Source organism: Capricornis sumatraensis, chromosome 9 (genome assembly GCF_032405125.1).
Source record: "Capricornis sumatraensis isolate serow.1 chromosome 9, serow.2, whole genome shotgun sequence".
NCBI lineage: Eukaryota > Metazoa > Chordata > Mammalia > Artiodactyla > Bovidae > Capricornis > Capricornis sumatraensis.
Genome location: NC_091077.1, coordinates 54,730,314 through 54,752,254, shown reverse-complemented (window position 1 = coordinate 54,752,254; position 21,941 = coordinate 54,730,314). Strand labels below are relative to the sequence as shown.

The following is a 21,941-nucleotide window of genomic DNA, read 5'->3' as shown; positions in this document are numbered from 1 at the left end:
GACATGGGAGTTTGAGGGAGACACCAACCATCCCCCTCCTCTAGGCAAAACATCTCAACTCCCAAATACATGAATGGCTGTACTATTTTAACATATTTCAGTGCTAATCTCCTAATCTCTTTTCTCTGAGTTTGGATGATTATATTTTTCCATAGTTTTTTTTTTTTTTTTTTTAATACTGGCATCAGAGGAACATTTGGGGTGCTTTCAAGGGGGAGGGTGAAGTTTGAGATGGCAATAGCACTGCAAAAACATGCCTGGCCGAGCTCCAAATTTTCATCATGACAGCAGTATGTAATTACTGCACTAAACTTTGAGAAACCTGATATTATGCAAATAAATTCCAGCTGCATTTTATGATGGCACATGCAATTTTTATAAAAAAATTTTTTAATCTTTTTTAATATGGAAAAATCCTTCTCTTACAGTATTTGGAATTAACAAAAGATACAGTGTAATAGAGTATAATAGCTTAATTCAGTACAAATGTTGTTGTACATTGAAATGCTCCTTTAGATAAATAATTCTTTTTGGTGTATGTTAACATATGGCAATATTTGCTGCTGTTCACTGTTTGGAGGTAGTAAAAGGGCTGTAGAATTTACTGTGGTCCTGGGGTGATGGTGGTAGTGGTGAGGGTTCCATTTTTGATGGCAGAAATATGTAACTTGAGAGCTAAGAAATGAGAAGAAGTTAGGCAGGTAAAGAAAGGCAGAACTGTGTTTAAGGCAGTAGAGAAAGTCTTCACTAAGGCTGGAGCACAGGGAGCAACAGGGAGAGAGACCTGGGAAGATGCTGGGAGGTGGTGAGAGTTATTGTCTATCAAGTACTTTTTAAGTGCCAGGCACTGTTGTAAGTACTGTGCATGTATTACCTCATTCAATCCACACAACAAACCTGTGAGAGAGGTGCTATTATTATCCTTATACGTGAGGAAATTGTGAACAGAACAAAACAAAACTTTGCCCAGTGTCATTTAGTTAGCAAGTGGCAGAGTTTGAATTTAAACCCAGGAATGAGGCTCAAGAAGTCACACTCTTAACCAGTGGGTAAAGCTGAAGTTAACTGTCAAGGTCCTTGAGTGCTTCTTTGCACTTTGCACTTCTCCAAAGAATCTATTAGGTTGGTACAAAAGTAATTGAGGTTTCGGACCATGAATTTTTAAATCATTTTAACTAAGCTCAAATGCATCTTTATTAATCAAGATAGGAACCATTACAATTAACACATTTTTGCCAATGATAAATAAATTTGTTTATTCCTGTAGCATAAAAATCTGTGTTTCAGGATTTGACAAACTCTTGGAAAGCATTTTCTGCATCCTGCTGGTTGCAGAAGTGTTTTCCCTGCAAAAAGTTGTCAAGATGCTTGAAGAAGTGGTAGTTGGTTGGTGAGAGATCAGGTGAATATGACTGGTAAGGCAAAACTTCATAGCCCAATTCATTCAACTTTTGAGGCATTGGTTGTATAACATGCAGTTGAGCATTACTATGGAGAAGAATTGGGCTCTTTCTGTTGACCAGTGCGGGCTGCAGGCATTGCAGTTTTTGGTGCATTTCATTGATTTGCTGAGCTTACTTCTCATATGTAACAGTTTCTCCCAGATTCAGAAAGTTGTAGTGGATCAGATGGGCAGCAGACCACCAGTGACCATGACCTCTTTTTGGTGCAAGTTTGACTTTGGGAAGTACTTTGGAGCTTCTTCTAGATCCAGCCACTGAGCTGGTCATCACAGGTTGTCATATAAAATCCACTTTTTGTCACACGTCACAATCTGATTGAGAAAAGGTTCATTGTTGTTGTGTAGAATAAGAGAAGATGACATTTTGAAAGGACAGTTTTTTTTTTTTTAATCTGTGGTCAGCTCATGAGACACCCACTTATTGAGCTTTTTCACCTTTCCAATTTGCTTTATATGCTGAATGACCACAGAATGGTCGGTGTTGAGTTCTTGGCAGCTTCTCGTGTAGTTGTAGTTGAAGTTGTAGTTGTAGTTGTAGTTGATGATGACTCTCAACTGGTCGTTAACCTCTGATGGCCAGCCACTATGCTCTTCTTCAAGGTTCACGTTTCCTCTGCAAAACTTCTTGAACCACAACTGCACTGTACGTTCATTAGCATTTCCTGGACCAGATGCATTGCTGATGTTGAGAGCTGTCTCTGCTGCTTTATGACCCACTTTGAAATTGAGTAAGAAAATTGCTGTATGACTCTGGGAGCTCAAACTGGTGATCTGTATAACCTAGAAGGGTGGGATGGAGCGGGAGGTGGGAGGCAGGTTCAAGAAGGAGGGGTTATATGTATACTTATGACTGATTCATGTTGATATATGGCAGAAACCAGCACAATATTGTAAAGCAATTATCCCTCAATTTAACAATTTTAAAAATTAAAAAAAAAGAAAATGGCTTGAATTTCTATAGTCTAAAACTGATATAAAATAAACAGCAAGTGATAAGTCATCAGCAAAAAAAAAAAAAAAAGGTGAGAAATGCAGATTAAAATGATGTGTGAAAGTGAAAGTTACTTAATTGTGTCTGACTCTTTCCATGGTCTATAAGGCCCATGGAATTCTTCAGGCCAGAATACTGGAATGGGTAGCCTTTCCCTTCTCCAGGAGATCTTCCCAACCCAGAGATTGAACCCAAGTGTCCCACATTGCAGGCAGATTCTTTACCAGCTGAGCCACCAGGGAAGTCCAAGAATACTGAAGTAGGTAGCCTATCCCTTCTCCAGAAGATCTTCCCAACCTAGGAACTGAACCAGGGTCTCCTGCATTGTAGTCAGATTCTTTACCAACTGGGAAGCCCATCAGGGAAGCCCAAAATGATGTGTAACATAACCACATTTAAGAATGTGTTAATATTCTGATATCAAATGGCAAATTTCAAAGATACAAAAGCTGCATTTACTTTTGTACCATCCTAATACTGTTAGAATTAATAAGTAAATAGAACACTGCTACTGGATATAAGCTCAATATACATAATCAGTTGTATTTCTATTGAGCAGCAGCAAGCAAACAGAAGATAAAAGTAAACAAAAATACTGTTATTGAGTGCAGAGGAGCTGCCTTCTGAAGTCTGTGGGGAAGAGCAGAGTAGCTAAGAAAAATCCTGTTGAGGTACATCAGGCCTTCACTGAGTCCACTGCTACTCTTCTTCAAAGACTGGCAGCAGGACAGAGGTAGAGAAAGATTCTGAGGCTTGTAGAAAGTTAAAATTATGACTAAAAAGTAAAAAATCTCCTCAGTGACCCCAAAAGCTGGCATCCAGACTATAAAGCAAAGTAAGATTCCCTATGGTTCAGAAAAATGGTGGCTCATCTTTAAAGTATAGAAACCTTTGGTATCTGCCAAGGATCTGATCTTAAGCCTTGCTGTTTGGAAAGTTCTCATACCTTCCATAAAACTTTTGAATAAATGGTGAGCTGAATCTAATTAAAGTGGCAACAGGCTAGACTCAGTTTACCTACAGATCAGTTTCCTCAATCCCCCTTGTTGTCAGTGTCTCAGAAGTGATATGGCCTTTTCTCGGAATTACTAGTATTTATTTTTGTATCTACTATCTTTTAACATAAAAACTTGACACACATAGTGGAACAATAAAATATAATTCATAATCGAAAGGGAAAAAAGACAATAGAATCATGCCCAGAAATAGATACTTTGTTGGTATTTTCAAGTGGGGCTTTAACTGATACATATGTTAAAGGATAAAATGATTAAAAAAGGAGGACTAAACGGTTATACCCAGTATTCATGAATTAGATAACAAATTATTATAAACATGTGCTTTATAATTATTTTATAGATTCAGTAACAAATCAAAATACCAGCAGGTTTTTGTTAAAACTTTCCAGTCTGATTTTGAAATTTGTATAGAAATTCAAGGGACTAAAAATATCTAAGACACTTTTAAAGAAAAAGACAGCTGGGAGAACTTACTTAAATCAAGAAATCAAGACTTGTTATTGTTATGTAATTATTACAATGTGATGTGGGCACCAGAGTGAACTAATGATCCAATAGAATAGAATAAAGTCCAGAAAAAGACCTATATACATGTGATCATGAAATTTGTAACGACAAAATTCTCATACACTCCTAAATATGTAATTTCATTCAGCTTCTTAGTAAAACAGTTTTTAGCATTGTCTAGTGAAGCTGAAGTTATACATATTCTATAATATAGCAATTCCCAATTATAGGTTTATATTTAGGGTTGCCAGATTTAGCAAATGAAACTACAGGATGCCAGCTAAATTGGTATTTTAGATAAAGAATAAATAAGTCTTTAGTATAGGTACACTCCATACATCATTTTGAATGCACTTATAGTGAAATAAAGTTTGGTGTTTACCTGAAATTAAAATTTAGCTAGATGTCCTTCATTTTATCTGTTAATCCTAAATATACTCCTCAGAAATATGTGCATAGATACATCAGGAAGCAGACGAGGAATGTTCATAGCATTATTCGTAATCACCAAAACCTGGAAGCAGCCCAGTGAACATCAGTAGTAGAATGGAAAAGTAAATTGTGGTATGTTCATACAATGAAACATTCTGCAACAATGAAAAAGATGAACACTAACTAGACTCAACAATGTAAATCAATCTCAGTAACTTAATGTCTAGTGAAAGAAACCAAAGACCACAATCATCCATGCTGTAATTGCATTTGTAGGCAACTCAAAGAAAGAGAGAGAGAGAAAGACATACTAAACTGGTGTTTAGTAAGGTATGTTTAAGTGGTAAATTGTAAAGAGATTTTCATGAAAGCCAAGATAGTGATTACCTTTTCACAGAAGAAAGAGACTATTTTTGAGAAGGGCCTGAAGTGGATTTCTGTAGTTCTGGTGAAATTCTATTGTTTGAGCTGTTTGGCGGTCACTTGGGTATTTGCTTTCTGTGTTACATTTCATTTTAGGCAGATTTTTACAAGGAGTAAGAATATAATACATTCTGTAACTAGCTTTTTTTTTGTAATAAATACTTTGTAGTTCTCTTCCTTGTCTATCCTGAAATGAAATTCACAGTGTAACTTGTTTATACACACATTATTAACAGTAACAAAAAAATAAAATGTCTTAACTACAATATAGAAATAAATGTAATTTACTATGAAAAAATTATGCATTTTAATCTGCCAAAAGTTTGGTCCTATCTTCACTTGTAAGCATAAGGAAATAGTAATAGTTGTATGCTTACCTCTGTGTACTGAATCACCGTGAATGTAACAGAGAAATTGTATTGGTGATTTAAATACCATAAGCAGTGGCTAAAGGCTGAGACTTTTTTGAAAGGGTAACAGTTCTTGGTAATGTTCTGGAGAAAGTAAAAAAAAAAAACAAAAGCCCTTCCCTACATTCACATTGCCAGAAAATTACTTTATATCAAAACTGTACCAAAAAAACACACTTGAAATTTATGTGAAAATAAAAACTGTGCTAAGATAATTATAAATAGGCTTCTCAGCTACAGAACTGTCCTTTTAGAAGATGAAAAATCTTTCAAATTTTGAGACAGTTCTCCCTTATGAAAATCAGCAGGATGCTTGAAACCTCCAGCTTTCCCGAATCATTGTGTAACCAAGACACCCCTAGAAATTTCCAAAACACCCTTTCAAAACTGTACCACCTCTGCTTAGAACTCTTAGCCTAAATATTTGACATTATGAAGCTGTTAGAATAAGCACAGTTGCTATAGAACTAGACTCTTAAATTTTTCTAAATAATTTTCCTTTATTGCATTTCTTAAAAATTTCATTAGACGACAGCAAAATACATGCCAATTTATTAGTAAGGAGATGACAATCTGGAGCTTTATCTGGTAGTCTTAGAGTTAAAATAGAAAATTCAGCTGTCACTTTCCATGTCAACTTCTATAATGCCCGAAGGAGAGGGGAAATGTAGGCCAAGATGGTACTAAACGGCAGGCAAATTTAGAATCATTGTTTGGGAGAACTAAGAGAAAAGAGCAAGCCCACCCAGTTTCATCCCCAACCATTCAATGCCTGGTCAGACATTCTTGTCAGAGATCTAGTTGGTTCTCACTATTTTTTGGAAGCAGCTGTTTTGGGAGCCAGCCAGAATCCATCTACAGTGGACAGGAAGTCCCGCCTCATGACAGGACTCCTGAGGCTTATGGTGGGGAAGGGACTGGTGAAACAAGATGGGTCTGACTGGCAACTTCCAGGTAGGACTTTAAAAATTTCTCATAAGAAATGTTATCAATGTCTATCACTATGTAATCATTTGGAAAGTTTGTTATTTATTCTCAGAAACTTTGAGTTGGAATTTGCTGCCTCTGCCTATGATAAACAGTAGTTAGAAATATGCTTGATTTGAAGGAGAGTAGGTCCTGGAAAGTTTTGCCATTTGGTGATGGTGGTGTGGAGGAGGGTGGGAGGGATGCAGATAAAAAAGGGAATTGAGTTGTTTTCTAGCATATAAGCTAGTATATATTTTAGATCCATGGTTTCTCTGTTGGATTATAAATGCTTTGAAGAAATTTTGCTTTTTCTTCCTTTGGAGAGAATGAAGTTCATGTCTGAGAGATTCTGTTATGTATTTCTAAATAAAACTAAATGTTACCTTTACCAAATGCTTTCTGAAAGCTCTCACGTCATATACAGGTTTTACTTCTATACCAGATTGTCAGCTCCCTGAGTGCAATATCTGTTTCATCTTTGTAGTCCCCTTACTAGCTGAATACAATTTGTTGAATACAGAAACTAGTGAACAAATTTACCTCCAGGCATTGCAAAGACTCAGTTCAGTTCAGTTCAGTCGCTCAGTCATGTCCGACTCCTTGCGACCCCATGAATCGCAGCACGCCAGGCCTCCCTGTCCATCACCAAATCCCAGAGTTCACTCAGACTCATGTCCATCGAGTCAGTGATGCCATCCAGCCATCTCATCCTCGGTCGTCCCCTTCTCATCCTGCCCCCAATCCCTCCCAGCATCAGAGTCTTTTCCAATGAGTCAACTCTTCACATGAGGTGGCCAAAGTACTGGAGTTTCAGCTTTAGCATCATTCCTTCCAAAGAACACCCAGGACTGATCTCCTTTAGAATGGACTTGTTGGATCTCCTTGCAGTCCAAGGGACTCTCAAGAGTCTTCTCCAACACCACAGTTCAAAAGCATCAGTTCTTCAGTGCTCAGCTTTCTTCACAGTCCAACCTCCATACATGACCACTGGAAAAACCATAGCCTTGACTAGACAGACCTTTGTTGGCAAAGTAATGTCTCTGCTTTTCAGTATGCTATCTAGGTTGGTCATAACTTTCCTTCCAAGGAGTAAGCGTCTTGTAATTTCATGGCTGCAATCACCATCTGCAGTGGTTTTGGAGCCCTAAAAAATAAAGTCTGACACTGTTTCCACTGTTTCCCCATCTATTTCCCATGAAGTGATGGGACCAAACGGGAGCCCATTAATTTGGCAATTAAAGGACAAAGTATACTTTTTGAAATTGCTAACCAAGGGATGATTTAAAATGGAACTTTACATTCTATTTTTATTCCTACTTTTATACTGAGTTCTTTAAAGAATAATATCATTCTTCCTGTTCATAAATTTTTAATGAGCACCCATTGTGAAAGTGTGTGAAAGTGTTAGTTGCTCAGTTGTGTCCCTCTCTTTGCGACCCCATGGACTGTAGCCCACCAGGCCCCTCTGTCCATGGAATTCTTCAGGCAAGAATACTAGAGTAGGCAGCCATCCCCTTCTCCAGGGGATCTTCCCAACCAGGGATCAAACCCGGGTCTCCCACATTGCGGGCAGATTCTTCACCATATGAACCACCAGGGAAGCCCACACTTGCACACATAATTCTTCCTGTTCATAAAATTTTAATGAGCATCTATTAAGTGCCAGGTATTGAGAATATGAGATGGAAAATACTGACAAAGTCCCTGTTTTTCCTCAAGGAGCCTATAATCCAGTGGATATTTGTTTTAATAAGGTAATAATCTATCTTTACATTTTATTCATAACAGTGATTCAAAACCTGGATGACCAATTCCCAGATCATGTGAATTCCCACCTATTGTATTGATCCATATGCTGGGTCTTTTGGGGTAACCTTATTAAGAACCGGGAGGAAGTAGGTCTATGATTATTCCCACACATGTCTTTTAATCTGACTCACCCTCAAGTCCACGTCTCCCTCAGTTCTCACACCACCTCAGTTTCACACTTGCTGGCTTGAGAAGTGGTATATGTTGTTGTTGTGCAGTTGCTAAGTTGTGTCTGACTCTTTGTGACTCCATGGACTGCAGCATGCCAGGCTCCCCTGTCCTTCACTGTCTCCCGGAGTTTGCTCAGATTCATGTCCTTGAGTGATGCTGTCTAACCATCTCATCCTCTACATCCCCCTGCTCCTTTTGCCTTCAGTTTTTCCCAGCATCAGGATCTTTTCCAGTGAGTCAGCTCTTTGCATCAGGTGGCCAAAGTACTGAAGCTTCAGCTTCAGCATCAGCACTTCCAGTGAATACTCAGGGTTGATTTTCTTTAGGACTGACTAGTTTGATCTCCTTTCAGTCCACAGGACTCTCAAGAGTCTTCTCCAGCACAATTCTGTGGAGTTCACCCTTCTCTATGGTCCAGCTCTCCCATATTTTTTTTACATTATCAGATGTTCTTCTCTCAGTCTCACTGTCCACCTTTTATTGGCAATCATCAAAAACCCACCTGGAAGAAAAGGATTTGAATGGGGATGTTTTTCACAAATAATCCTCAATGGAGAAAACAAACTTCAGGAAAAATGAATATCGGTGACCTTGTGACCAAACTTTGAAGTAGCATTTTACTGTTCTGGTGACATGCAAAGTCCCCGAGTCATGGGACTTTACAGTTGAAAGTATCTTGAAGGTCACAGGGGTGATCTGGGGATCACCTACATTCTGACCATCTGGAAGGCTTATTAGAGATGCAGGTATAGGCACTCTTTCCCAAGAATTTGCATTTTTAAGGTGCTCCCAGGAGTTCTTTAGCTCACCTTCACTTTGTGGATGGGAGTGCTAATGTGAGCTCTAAAGGCCCAGCAAGTGAGGTTTAGAGGCTACATCAGAACCAGAGGCTGGATCCCTGCCTAGTGTTCTTTACAAGGGCTATGTCATGTGGTAATGAAATGCCAAGCAAAACTAATCAAGTTCCTCTTCTGCCTCTAAATCCCTTTCCTATCCTGAGTCCTGAGGTAGAATAATCAGTGATTATAAAGAATAAGAGGAACTTGATCCCTTTTCCCTAGTGTATGCCAAATATTTTTCCCTGATGAAACTCATGTGAAACTTAGATTCTACATATTTCCTTCCCACACAAATGGCCACCCTATGCTCCAGGTCTCTATCAGTCTCCACACTGGAACCTGGAGGGAGATCTGATTTGGCCCTGCTATAATCACAATAGGCAGCTGTTGGCTATGGGTGATTAATGGGCCATGGATTAGCTGGGTCTTGGTGAAATCGATACATGTTCTAGGATTGTGAGAACTTCCTTGGTAGGTTGTCTTTGCTTGCTTCTGTCCACCCGAGTCCAAACCACGTACTCAGAATCCCATTAATGTGCCTTGGAGAGGAAATGGCAGCCATAACTAATGTATTTCCCTTTGCAAGCTCATTTCCATGCCTCAAAGACATAGGTACTGGCCAGGAACAAGCTATCAAGAAACAAAACCTATGCTTAAAGGATCCAAGAGCTACTGAGGTTCAGGTAATAACAATCATCCCTTGGTATCAGTGGGGTATTGATTCCAGGACCAGACATCCATGGATGCTGAAATCCTGTATATAAAATGGTATAGTATTTGCATATCATCTATACACACCCTCTTGTATACCTTAAATCAGCTCTAGATTACTTATAGTACCTAATACGTTGCAAATGCTATATGAATAGTTGCTGGCCTGTGCACATTCAAGTTTTGCTTTGCTTTTTGCAACTCTGTGATTTTTTTCCCCAAATATTTTCAATCTGCCTTTGGTTGACCCCATGGATGCAGAATCCATACAGAGGGCCGGCTGTTTGGCCCACTGTTTAAAAATCAACAGAGCGAAGGCATTTCAGCAATCAGTCAAGGACTGCTATAAAAAGGAAAGGTGATACCCCAGTGGGGAAAGATGGAGTCCTGAAATTCAACTGCTCCAGCTGTCATTGATTCCATGTCTTGTTACTAAGACAGAACCTTCACAACTTGCCGCTTTGTGAGTCATGTGAGGTGCTGACTCTAAGAACCCTGCTGAACAGACATGAAGTACCTGCTGCACAACTGAGGCAACTCAGGGCATGAAACAGCTCCATCTGCAGGCCCCTTCTTGCAGGCAATCAGTGCATGTCCACAGGGACAAGGATGTGATGGAATCTGGGAGGAAAGATATTTTCAACTTGATCCTGGTTTTGGGATTGGCATAGCCTTTGTGTAAAAGCAATTGTTTTTGTTCCAGGATGCAGCTGGGCTCCTTTCTTAACACACTGAATAATAAGCCACACTATGCTAATTGTCTATATTGTAGAAATGCTGGAAATGGATTTATGTTGCTAAGATATCATACAGATTATTGAGGAGCAATAATAAAAAAAATAGTATTTTGTTTGTTTGTTTGGTGAATAACAGTAGCTCTTCCTGTGTTAATTAGATGAACTACAGTAATCATCATCATCATCATGATAGTAGACATTTATTTAGCACTTGCTGGGTATCAGAAGTACTTGATTTTGATGATCTAATTTGAGCCTCATAACCATCCTATGAGAATGGAATAATTATCCTCCTTTTACACAGGAGAAAAGTAAGGCACTTAATGGTTAATTCACTTCTAGTAAATTATACATCTAGTAAGTGAAGTTGGGAATCAAACCCAAGCAGAGTCCAGAGCCTATGTTCTTAATCCCCTATACAATATAGCTTCACTAACTATACTGTTAGCATATGAGAAATGGTGGTGGATTGAACTTTATTCAATTGCTCTTTTTTTCAGTTACTCATTCATTTATTCAATAAGCATTATTTAAGGATTAACTCACTATGAGACATTAAGCTCTGTCATAAAGATGAATAGGACAGTTTTGCCCTCAGGAAACTCACTTTGTGGGAGGAAGTTGTGCATTGAAATAAATGATTTTACAAGTGAAATGTAATAATATAATGAAAGTGCTTATAATGTGTTTGGTGAGGACACAGAGTCAGGGAAGGGTTCCTGGAGGAAGCCATTTTCCATCCAGGTCCTGAATGTGAGAAGGAGTTTGGCTCAGAAGATGGAGAAAACTAACAACCCAGACAAGAAGGTTCATTATGCATTGCTGTGTGCAGTGTCCTCCACTGGCTTTTGGGAAGGACACAGACCAGTTTCTACTCTCCTGAAGTAGAGTGTGGGAGTTGCATTGACAAATAATCAATGAAGAGTGTGTTCACAGCATAGATTCAAACCAACAATATTTTCACTTCTGGGAGAAGGAGGGGGAAGCTGGGGACTTCTCCATGGAGGAACATTTTGAATCGGGCTTGGAAAGATGAGAATAGCTTTTCAAAATTGATAAGTATAGGAGAGAAGGAATGTGGGCTATTTAGGGAATGGTCTGTTCTAAATGGGAGAAGGCACATGGGGGTGGGTAACGGGGACCCCGAGGGGCTTGGTGCCAGTGCTTGCAAGGCCTGGAGCGCCACATGGAGAGGCACTGATAAAATGTGGACACTTTTCCAGCAGAGATATTGCTAGGGAAATTAGAGTATATCCCAGATCAGTCATTTTCAAACTTGCTTTTTCCTTGTAGGACCTTTCTTTCAAACACAGTCTGAGATAAAACCCTAAGTATTAAACCATTAAGAATGGAGTGATTCTAGATGGCATGTGCTGGAAAGGCTCAGGAGCCAGGTTGCTTAGCCCTCACCAAGGACTTTATGCAACACAACTTAAAATCATCCTGCAAATGAGAGGTCTGAGCCTGGAGAACAGGGTGTTTTCACCCCATCCTCAGGCCAGCTTGTTAGGACACAGTCAAGCACATGGCTATTATTTCTGGCAGTACAGCAACAACAATGGCAGGTTTGCCCATTGGTGCTGATCTGATTTGTACATGGAACAGCAATTCACAGTTGATCAGTGGTGAGCTGAACTGTGAATTTATCCATATATATATCCTCATTGCTGAAATGAGGCCCTTGGATGAAGCAGAGTTCCTGTCTTGAGGATCTCCCTTCCTCAAGGGAATCCTGGCTGCTTGAAGGAGTTACAGTTTCAGAGTTACCTCTCCCTTTCCCACAGTAGAACTTGCCCACTGGGAGAATCTGGCTCCGTGCTGAGGGTTCACTGCCAGAAAGTGAAATGAAAGCCTTCACTGGATCTGTGCACCTGGATACCCTGGGGAGAAAGGAGAGAGGGAAGGAATATTTCATTTTTAGAGTTTCCAACAACATATCACAACAGGTCAGGCTGCAAGGAGAAATTGTGAGCCCTGAAAGCAATAAGCTGGAGAAGGCCCCCATCAAAGAGAAGACTCCCCCAGGAGAGTGAATCAGATAAAATGCAGGACACCCCATCAAAGGAATTTCTGATAAAGCACAAGTAACTTTTCAGCATGTCTCAAATGTTGCATGGGGCATACTTACACTTAAAAAAAAAAAATCAGTAATTTGTAATTCAAATTTAAAGGGGTGTTCTGTTTAATTTATTTGGTAAATCTGGCATTCCTATCCTCAGGCTACCTCTCCCATGGAAGAGTGCCCCCTTTCTATCTGCCCTTGAATTGAACTTCAGCCCAGTTTTTGGTCCAGAGGCTCACTCCAAACCCTTTAAGCATGAACCCAAGCTTCTCCACACCGCAGTGACAGGCATCCTGTCCAGCCAAGAGAGCAGGGCTGCACCCTCCAGAGCCCCCATGATTCCCCCAGCATGCTTCTTTTGAAGTCCTGGCTGGTTGGTCAGAGGCCAGCATGGGGCTTTGGCAGGGTAGGGGATTAAAGAGGCCTACTGCCTGATGAATAAATGTTTACAATAACCACATTCCCTTCTTGACTAGCTGGGGAGTTTCCATCAGAGCTGCTTTGCCATGAGGCAAGCTGTTTGCTTTTTTGTTAGAAGTAAGTTATTGGTGCCTTGCTGCTGCAAACAGAAAACATCTGTGGAGAGCCCACAAACAGGAAATTTTGGAGAGGAAAGGGGGAAAAACTCACATTGCCTGCTGAACCTGCATGTCTAAAAAGGAAGAATGTAAGTTAAATTAATAACCCTCTAGTATGAGCTAGGACCAGAGTGTGACAAGGACCGAATGGCACTGAACAGGATTTGTCCTCGGTTCAGTTCAGTTCAGTCGCTCAGTAGTGTCTGACTCTTTGCGACCCCATGGACTGCAGCACACCAGGCCTCCCTGTCCATCACCAACTCCTGGAGCTTACTCAAACTCAAATCCATTGAGTCAGTGATGCCATCCAACCATCTCATCCTCTGTCGTCCCCTTCTTCTCTTGCCTTCAATCTTTCCCAACATCAGGGTCTTTTCCAATGAGTCAGTTCTTTGCATCAGGTGGCCAAAGTATTGGAGTTTCAGCTTCATAGGCTTTGTCCTATGTTTCCCTTTTTATTGAAGCTAGCTGCGTTAAAGAGAGGTCTGCCGCCGCCGCTGCTGCTGCTGCTGCTAAGTCGCTTCAGTCGTGTCCAACTCTGTGCAACCCCATAGATGGCAGCCCACCAGGCTCCCGCTGGGAGAATCCCTGGGATTCTCCAGGCAAGAACACTGGAGTGGGGTGCCATTGCCTTCTCCAAAGAGAGGTCTAGTTTCTGCTAACTCTAATTCTCAAAGGATGATGGCAGCTGCCAAAATTATCTTTCTGTAAATACCCTCATATGCAAGTGTAGCTACAGGAGAGGGATGCTGTCATAAATTATGGATGATCTGTTTCAGTGGAGCATCCAAACATACACATCATCCTGAATTGCTGCAACTAGAGGAAAGCAAACAAAAGAATACACCTGACAAGTTTTCCCCAGAGGATGCATAAGCTTCATGTGTACTGGATGTGAGATTGACTTCAGTGTCCTGCTTTCCCTGGGCTAGCATGTTGAGAACATTTTTAGGAAAGAATGTACACTGGTGTTGAAACTATGAAGTGCCAGGAATCGAACGGATATGGCTAGAGAAGGGAAGCAGGTAAGCAATTTACTCTCCATCTTTTCCCTGAGAAAAGGAGGATGATGAGGAGATAGAAGAGAGAGGGAGGGAGAGGGAGTCAGAGAGGCGGAGATGGAGACACAAGCCCTTTCCTTGGCCTGAAGCCAGTTTGCATACTCCTCAGAATTGATGTGCCTATGGGATTATATAACTCATCCAGAGGACCTGGCTCTCTGTGACTTCTTTAATGATCTAGACTACGGAAAAACTGAATTCAGCTTGATGAAATTTCCAGTGGAACATAAAGGTCAGGAACAAGAGTAACCCCAAGTCATCATAGGAATATGTCCTTGTAGGTGGTAAGGATGATATAAAGTTATGACTAATGCTTGGCAGTAGAAAAGAAAAAAAAAAAAAAAACAAAACACCTGGAAATGGGTAGTTAGCAATTCTGATAAAACATGTGAGTTGAGATTTGGCCAAGGCGTGTTTCCTATTCCTGCCATATAATTGGTTGATGAATCTGTGGTTCTCAAAAGGCAAAGTCCATTAGGGTCACCTGAGAAATATGCTTTAAAAAAGAAAAGAGGACAATGATTCAGGGCTCCATTCTCAGGTTCTAGTTCTAAAGGTAAATTGTGCAAGCAGTTCACCAAGCACACTTCAAGAAACAGTATTTTGAACATGTCTGGGTAATTTGCATCTGTGGGTCATCAGGTAAGGCACTCTTCCTGACTCCTGATTCAAAAAGAACCAAAAGAAGGCTTATGAGTGGGAGCCTGGGAGTCAGTCAAATTTCGGCTTCACTCCTGGAGTGTGATATTTGCTAATGATGATCTCAAATAGTTACTCAACCTCATTGACCCTCAGTCTGCTCATCTATAAATTCAGGATGTTGTAATATATACTATAGTACATGCCACTCCAGGTGATTCCAAGGATAGGCTGAGATGATGCATGGAAAGAACTTAGCAGAGTCCTTGGCCTAAGAAATGTGAATTTTTGATATCATTGTTTTTACTCCATCATCATGATTATTATCAGCAGTAGTAATTTGTTCATTTATTGAGAACATGCTCTGTGCAAGGCAGTAAGGTCATAATTATTTTACTTTATTTTATTCTCAAAATAAATTTAAGAGATTATTCTTCCCATTCTACATATGAATAAATGGAGATTATGTAGCCTGACCCCCATCACCCAGATGAGACTGAGAACTGTCACTCCTCTTTTGGTGGGGATGTGAAATGGTGCATTGATGTGGGAAACAGTATATGGTGGTAAAAAGTTATGACTAGAACTGCCGGAAGTGGGATTACTGGATCACATGGGATTACTAATCATATGATACTTCTAGTTTTAAATTTTTGAGGAAGTGTCACACTTTTTCCATAATGGTTTTACAAATTTATATTCTTACCAGCAGTGCACAAGGATTGCCTTTTTTCCACATCCTCATCAACGTTTGTTATCTCTCTTTTTTTTTTTATTTTTATTTTTACTTTATTTTACTTTACAATACTGTATTGGTTTTGCCATACATTGACATGAATCCACCACGGGTGTACATGCGATCCCAAACATGAACCCCCCTCCCACCTCCCTCCCCACAACATCCCTCTGGGTCATCCCCGTGCACCAGCCCCAAGCATGGTGTATCCTGCATCAGACATAGACTGGTGATTCGATTCTTACATGATAGTATACATGTTTCACTGCCATTCTCCCAAATCATCCCACCCTCTCCCTCTCCCTCTGAGTCCAAAAGTCCGCTATACACATCTGTGTCTTTTTTGCTGTCTTGCATACAGGGTCATCATTGCCATCTTTCTAAATTCCATATATATGTGTTAGTATGTCCTTTTATGATAGTCTTTCTAACAGTTGTGAGGTGATATCTCATTGTGGTTTTGATTTGCGTTTCCCTGCTGGTTAATAATGTTAAGCACCTTTTCATGTACCCGATGGCTATCTGTTTGTTTTCTTTGGAAAAATGTCTATTTAGTTCCTCTGTCAGTTTTTGAATTGTATTGTTTTGTTGCTGTATGAGCTCATTTTTTCAGCCTCTTGCCAGAATGATGATAGGTGAAAAAAATAAGTGTGTTAAATTCACATTTCTATAATTTTTTGTGAGATTCAGCATCTGTTACTATTTTTATTGGCCTAACGTATTTTTTTCTGAGACTTGTCTTTTCATAATCTCTATCCATTTGTCTACTATGTTGTCTTCTGTTGATTTATGGATATTCCTTATGTATTCTGTATATTAATACTTTGCATATTGTATATGTTGCAAATAATTTCTTTGGGTCTTTCAGTTCTTTTAAACTTTACTTATGACTTATCTTTTATTTTATTTTTTATTTTTTGGTGGGTTCCAACATCCTCCTGTCAATGGTTGTTAAGCAACTAGTTGCGATTTTGGGGTTCTCACAGGAGAATATGAGCGTATGTCCTTCTACTCCACCATCTTGTTATTTTTTATTAGGATAACATTAAATTATCAGGCCATTCAATAGTTTCTGGGGTTTTATACCCAACTCCTAAATTTTGATTACTATACATTTTTCTAATGTTTCTCTAGTTTTAAATTTTATGTTTAGCTCTTTAATTCATAAAGAATTTGTATTTGTGTATAATGCTTGGTTGAGATTTAATTTTATTTTACTTAAAAAAATCAAAAGCTAATTTTCACAGCACCATTTATTAAACAGAATTTCCTTACCCATGATTTGAAATATTACATTTATTTTAATATGAATTTTCTTACATACATGGTTTCGGTTTTATTGGTTTTGTCTATTCTTATGCTAGTTCTACACTATTTCAACACTTTTAATTTTTAAGTGAATTCAGGTTTTTAAAAATGCCAGAAAAGGTGAGCCTTCCCCCTTAATATTCTTTCCTTGAAAAGAGTTTTCTTAGACATTCTAGTTTATTTTCTTCTTGATTTAAATTTCAGAACTGACTTAAAGTTTTTTTAAATCCTTTTAAGACTATTATTGAGACCGAGTTGAATTTGTAAATTTATTTTGAGAAGTTGATTTCTTTAGTACTGCCCAAAAATAAAATATGTTAGTCTACCTAATCACATTTTCTTTTATAAATTTCAGTTAGATTTTATAGCTTTCTTCAAGTAGGTTCTTGTGTATTTTTATTAGGTTTATTGATATGCGTTTAATAAGGTTTTGTTGCCACTGTGGATGAGAGTTTGGAAAAAGACCAATTATATTTTCTAATTGCTATTACTAGAGAAAAGGACTACTAAAGTTTACCTATTGCTATAGTCACCTTTTTGAACTCATTTATTTGTTCTAATAATTGACCAGTTAACATCTTAAGTTTTATTAAAAAATATTTATTGAGCACTTGCTATATGTGGGATGTTGAAGGTATGGCTGGTCTGAGCCCAGAGAGACTGCATTCTAATGGAGGATGATGAGTCACAAACAAAGAAACAAATATAAAATATTTATAAATATGTTATATATATATATATATATATATATATATATATAATATGAACTGTAGGGCTATGACGGAAACAAAAGAGAATGATGTAACAGAGAGAGAGTAGGACTTTTGAAGTATCACCAAGGAGCTTCCCCGACATGGTGCTGGAAACCAGCGACTCAGTTATGTCAGGAGTATTCCAGGAAGAGTAAACAGCAAATGCAAAAGCCCTGTAGCTTTAAGGAGCTTGGCATCTAAGGAACAGCAAGTGAATCCAAGAGGCTGGAGTGGGAGTGGACAAGATGGTAGTAGATAGGAACCAAGATAATATGAGAGTTTTTAGGCTGGAGCAGAGAGTCCAAATGTAAGTAATAATTGGTGCTACTGAAACGTCAGATAGTGATTTTTGTTTTAAAACAGTTGCTCAGAATATGTAGAGGAAAAGCTTCCAGTGAACAGGAGTAAGAGGAAGAGGAGGTTGCATTGTAGGAATTGAGAGGATTAGTGGCTTGACTAGATTGTGACCAGTGGATGGAGAGAAATGGTTATATTCAAGATACATTATGAAGTAGAATGAATCAGACTCACTGATGCATTTAATGGAGAGGATTATTAGGCTCTTGGCTTGAGTAACTGGATAGACTGTGGTGCAGTTTTCTGAAATCATAAACACTGGGGAGTAATGTTTTGTCAAGGGATAGAGAGGATCAAGGATTTTGTTTGGGAAATGTTTACTTTGAAATGTAGCTGACATTCAAATGAATATAGCAAATAGATGGTTGCATAGATGAATCTGGAGATCAGGGGAACAGTCAGTCCTAGAGACATAAACTTAAAATTTGGAAACATGTAGATAGAATTGCAAGACAGAGGACCAGATAGATAATGTAGGGAAAAGAGAGAAGGAGAACACAGTACCAAGCTCTCAGTCAGTGTAACATTTAGACAGACTGGTTTCAAATAGGAAAAGGAGTACGTCAAAGCTGTATATTGTCACCCTGCTTATTTAACTTATATGCAGAGTACATCATGAGAAACGCTGGGCTGGAAGAAGCACAAGCTGGAATCAAGATTGCCAGGAGAAATATCAATTACCTCAGATATGCAGATGACACCACCCTTATGGCAGAAAGTGAAGAGGAACTAAAGAGCCTCTTGATGAAAGTGAAAGAGGAGAGTGAAAAAGTTGGCTTAAAGCTCAACATTCAGAAAACGGAGATCATGGCATCCGGTCCCATCACTTCATGGGAAATAGATGGGGAAACAGTGGAAACAGTATCAGACTTTATTTTTGGGGCTCCAAAATCACTGCAGATGGTGATTGCAGCCATGAAACTGAAAGACGCTTACTTCTTGGATGAAAAGTTATGACCAACCTAGATAGCATATTCAGAAGCAGAGACATTACTTTGCTGACTAAGGTCCGTCTAGTCAAGGCTATGGTTTTTCCTGTGGTCATGTATGGATGTGAGAGTTGGACTGTGAAGAAGGCTGAGCGCCAAAGAATTGATGCTTTTGAACTGTGGTGTTGGAGAAGACTCTTGAGAGTCCCTTGGACTGCAAGGAGATCCAACCAATCCGTTCTGAAGGAAATCAGGCCTGGGTGTTCTTTGGAAGGAATGATGCTAAAGCTGAAACTCCAGTACTTTGGCCACCTCATGCGAAGAGTTGACTCATTGGAAAAGACTCTGATGCTTGGAGGGATTGGGGGCAGGAGGAGAAGGGGATGGGAGAGGATGAGATGGCTGGATGGTATCACGGACTCGATGGACTTGAGTCTGAGTGAACTCCGGGAGTTGGTTATGGACAGGGAGGCCTGGTGTGCTAGGATTCATGGGGTCGCAAAGAGTCGGACACGACTGAGTGACTGAACTGAACTGAACTGAACAGAAGGGAGGAAGAGATAGAAAACCATAGAAAACTGTAGAGGAAGAGATAGCAAAGGAACCCAAGAAAGTGAGGAAGTAGGAACTGCAGGAAAGAGTGATGTCAAAAGTGGATGGCGTTTTGAGATGAGGGCTCCAAGAATTCCATCAAGTACTGCTAAGAAGTTGGGAAGGAAGAAACATAATTGATGACCTTAAAAACAACTTAGGTGAAAGCCAGGTTGGGGTGAAATCTAGGTTGGGATGATTTGAATGATAATGGAAGATAAGGAGTAGAGGTATCTGGAGTAGACAGTTAACTCCTTAAAAAAGTTTTCCTGCAAAAGAAGTGAACAAATGAAGTTGTAGCAGAAAGGGCACAGGGGGACAAAGAATGATTTGCTTGTTCAAAAGACTGAACATCAGAGCTTCTTTATGTGCCAACATGAATAAATAATCCAAAAGGAAGAAAGAAGTCAAAGATTCAGGAGGACTAGAAGCAAAAAAATGCATGAGCAGAGTCCTTGAGAGAAGAAAAGGGAAGAGACCCAGAGTGAAGCAGTGATCACCCCTTGAGTGAAAGGGTGATGTTTGATAGTAGGAGAGGCACACCTTCTATCAGAACTCAAGAGAAAATAAAAAATATGAGTACCTCTACAGATAAGTTTATAGATATTGTTGTGAAATGGAGACATTTTTCTCTGAATCTACAAAGGAGATTCAGATCAGTTCATCATTGATGATAGAATTGATCATAAACACATCTAAGGAAATGATCAGAATATCTGGAAATAAATATAGGGTTGACTTTTCTTATACAAATAAATATCTTATTACATTGGTTACTGACTCTAGTCCAATATAGCATGCACTGATGATAATAAGCATCCTTATAGTTCATTTGCTTTAAAGAAAATAATTGTACCATCTGACTACTAAATAAAGTATTTATGCTTGTAGGTTTCTATAGTTATGGTACAGCAAATATTTACATTTTTACATTTAATTACACTTACATTTCCTAGATTGAATCATACTTGCGATGGTGTATCTCAGTATAAACTTGACATGATGGTGATGTCTTTTTTTAATGCACTTCTCAATTTAAGTTGCTAATACCTTATTTAGCTTTTTTAAAAGTGTATGCTGCTGCTAAGTCGCTTCAGTCATGCCCAGCCCTGTGCGACCCCATAGACTGCAGCCCACCAGGCTCCCCCGTCCCTGGGATTCTCCAGGCAAGAACACTGGAGTAGGTTGCCATTTCCTTCTCCAATGCGTGAAAGTGAAAGTGAAGTCGTGTCCAACTCTTAGTGACCCCATGGACTGCAGCCTACTAGGCTCCTCCATCCATGGGATTTTCCAGGCAAGAGTACTGGAGTGGGGTGCCATTGCCTTTTCCGTTAAAAGTGTATATTCATAAGTAAAAATGGAAAACATTTCATAGACATGTTTTTATATATGTGCTATTATAAATGAGTTGGTTTCATGGATACACTAGTTCCATAAACTGATTTAGAAAGTTTTCCATATTTTTCTAAGCTCCAGAACAAATTTCTCAAGGAAGGAAAATTATCTGTTATGAAGAAATCTCTTTTAAAACCATTTGAGTCTGGTGAATTTGTTTTAAAAGGAAGCTACCAGAGTACATCTTTAGTTTCTTCTATGATTAATAGTCTACTCAAATATTTTTACATTTTTTGTGGCCAATTTGGGTAATTTTCTTTTCCTGAAAAATCTTTATTTCATCACCATTTTAAAATATGTTTTTAACAGTTTTATATATGATGATACAAGTCTTTATTTTTATGATATAATTCTTTTTCAAAATCTCTATATCTGAAATTATGACCCTTATCTTATTAACAAAGGGGTTTATTTGTCTTTAAATTTTCCTTAATTACATTTGTCAAATTTTGGCATCAAATACACTTTTATTTTATAGAATAATTCTAACTTTGTAAATTCAAAGTTGTTTTTTTCCCCATTATTTATTTATTTATTTTTATTTTACTTCACAATACTGTATTGGTTTTGCCATACATTGACATGAATCCACCACAGGTGTACATGAGTTCCCAATCCTGAACCCCCCTCCCACCTCTCTCCCCATATCATCTCTCTGGGTCATCCCAGTGCACCAGCCCCAAGCATACTGTATCCTGTATCGAACCTAGACTGGTGATTCATTTCTTACTTGATAGTATACATGTTTCAATGCCATTCTCCCAAATCATCCCACCCTCTCCCTCTCCCACAGAGTTCAAAAGTCTGTTCTTTACATCTGTGTCTCTTTTGCTGTCTCGCATACAGGGTTATCATTACCATCTTTCTAAATTCCATATATATGTGTTAGTATACTGTATTGGTGTTTTTCTTTCTGGCTTACTTCACTCTGTATAATAGGCTCCAGTTTCATCCACCTCATTAGAACTGATTCAAATGTATTCTTTTTAATGGCTGAGTAATACTCCATTGTGTATATGTACCACACCTTTCTTATCCATTCGTCTGCTGATG

The 21,941-nt window shown here is 38.9% G+C and overlaps 1 pseudogene; it reads right to left on the bottom strand.

Annotated features, from left to right (window-relative positions):
- Positions 1 to 1,196: 1,196 nt before the first annotated feature.
- Positions 1,197 to 12,879, bottom strand: LOC138086318 (histone-lysine N-methyltransferase SETMAR-like; annotated as a pseudogene).
- Between the last annotated feature and the right edge of the window lie 9,062 nt (positions 12,880 to 21,941).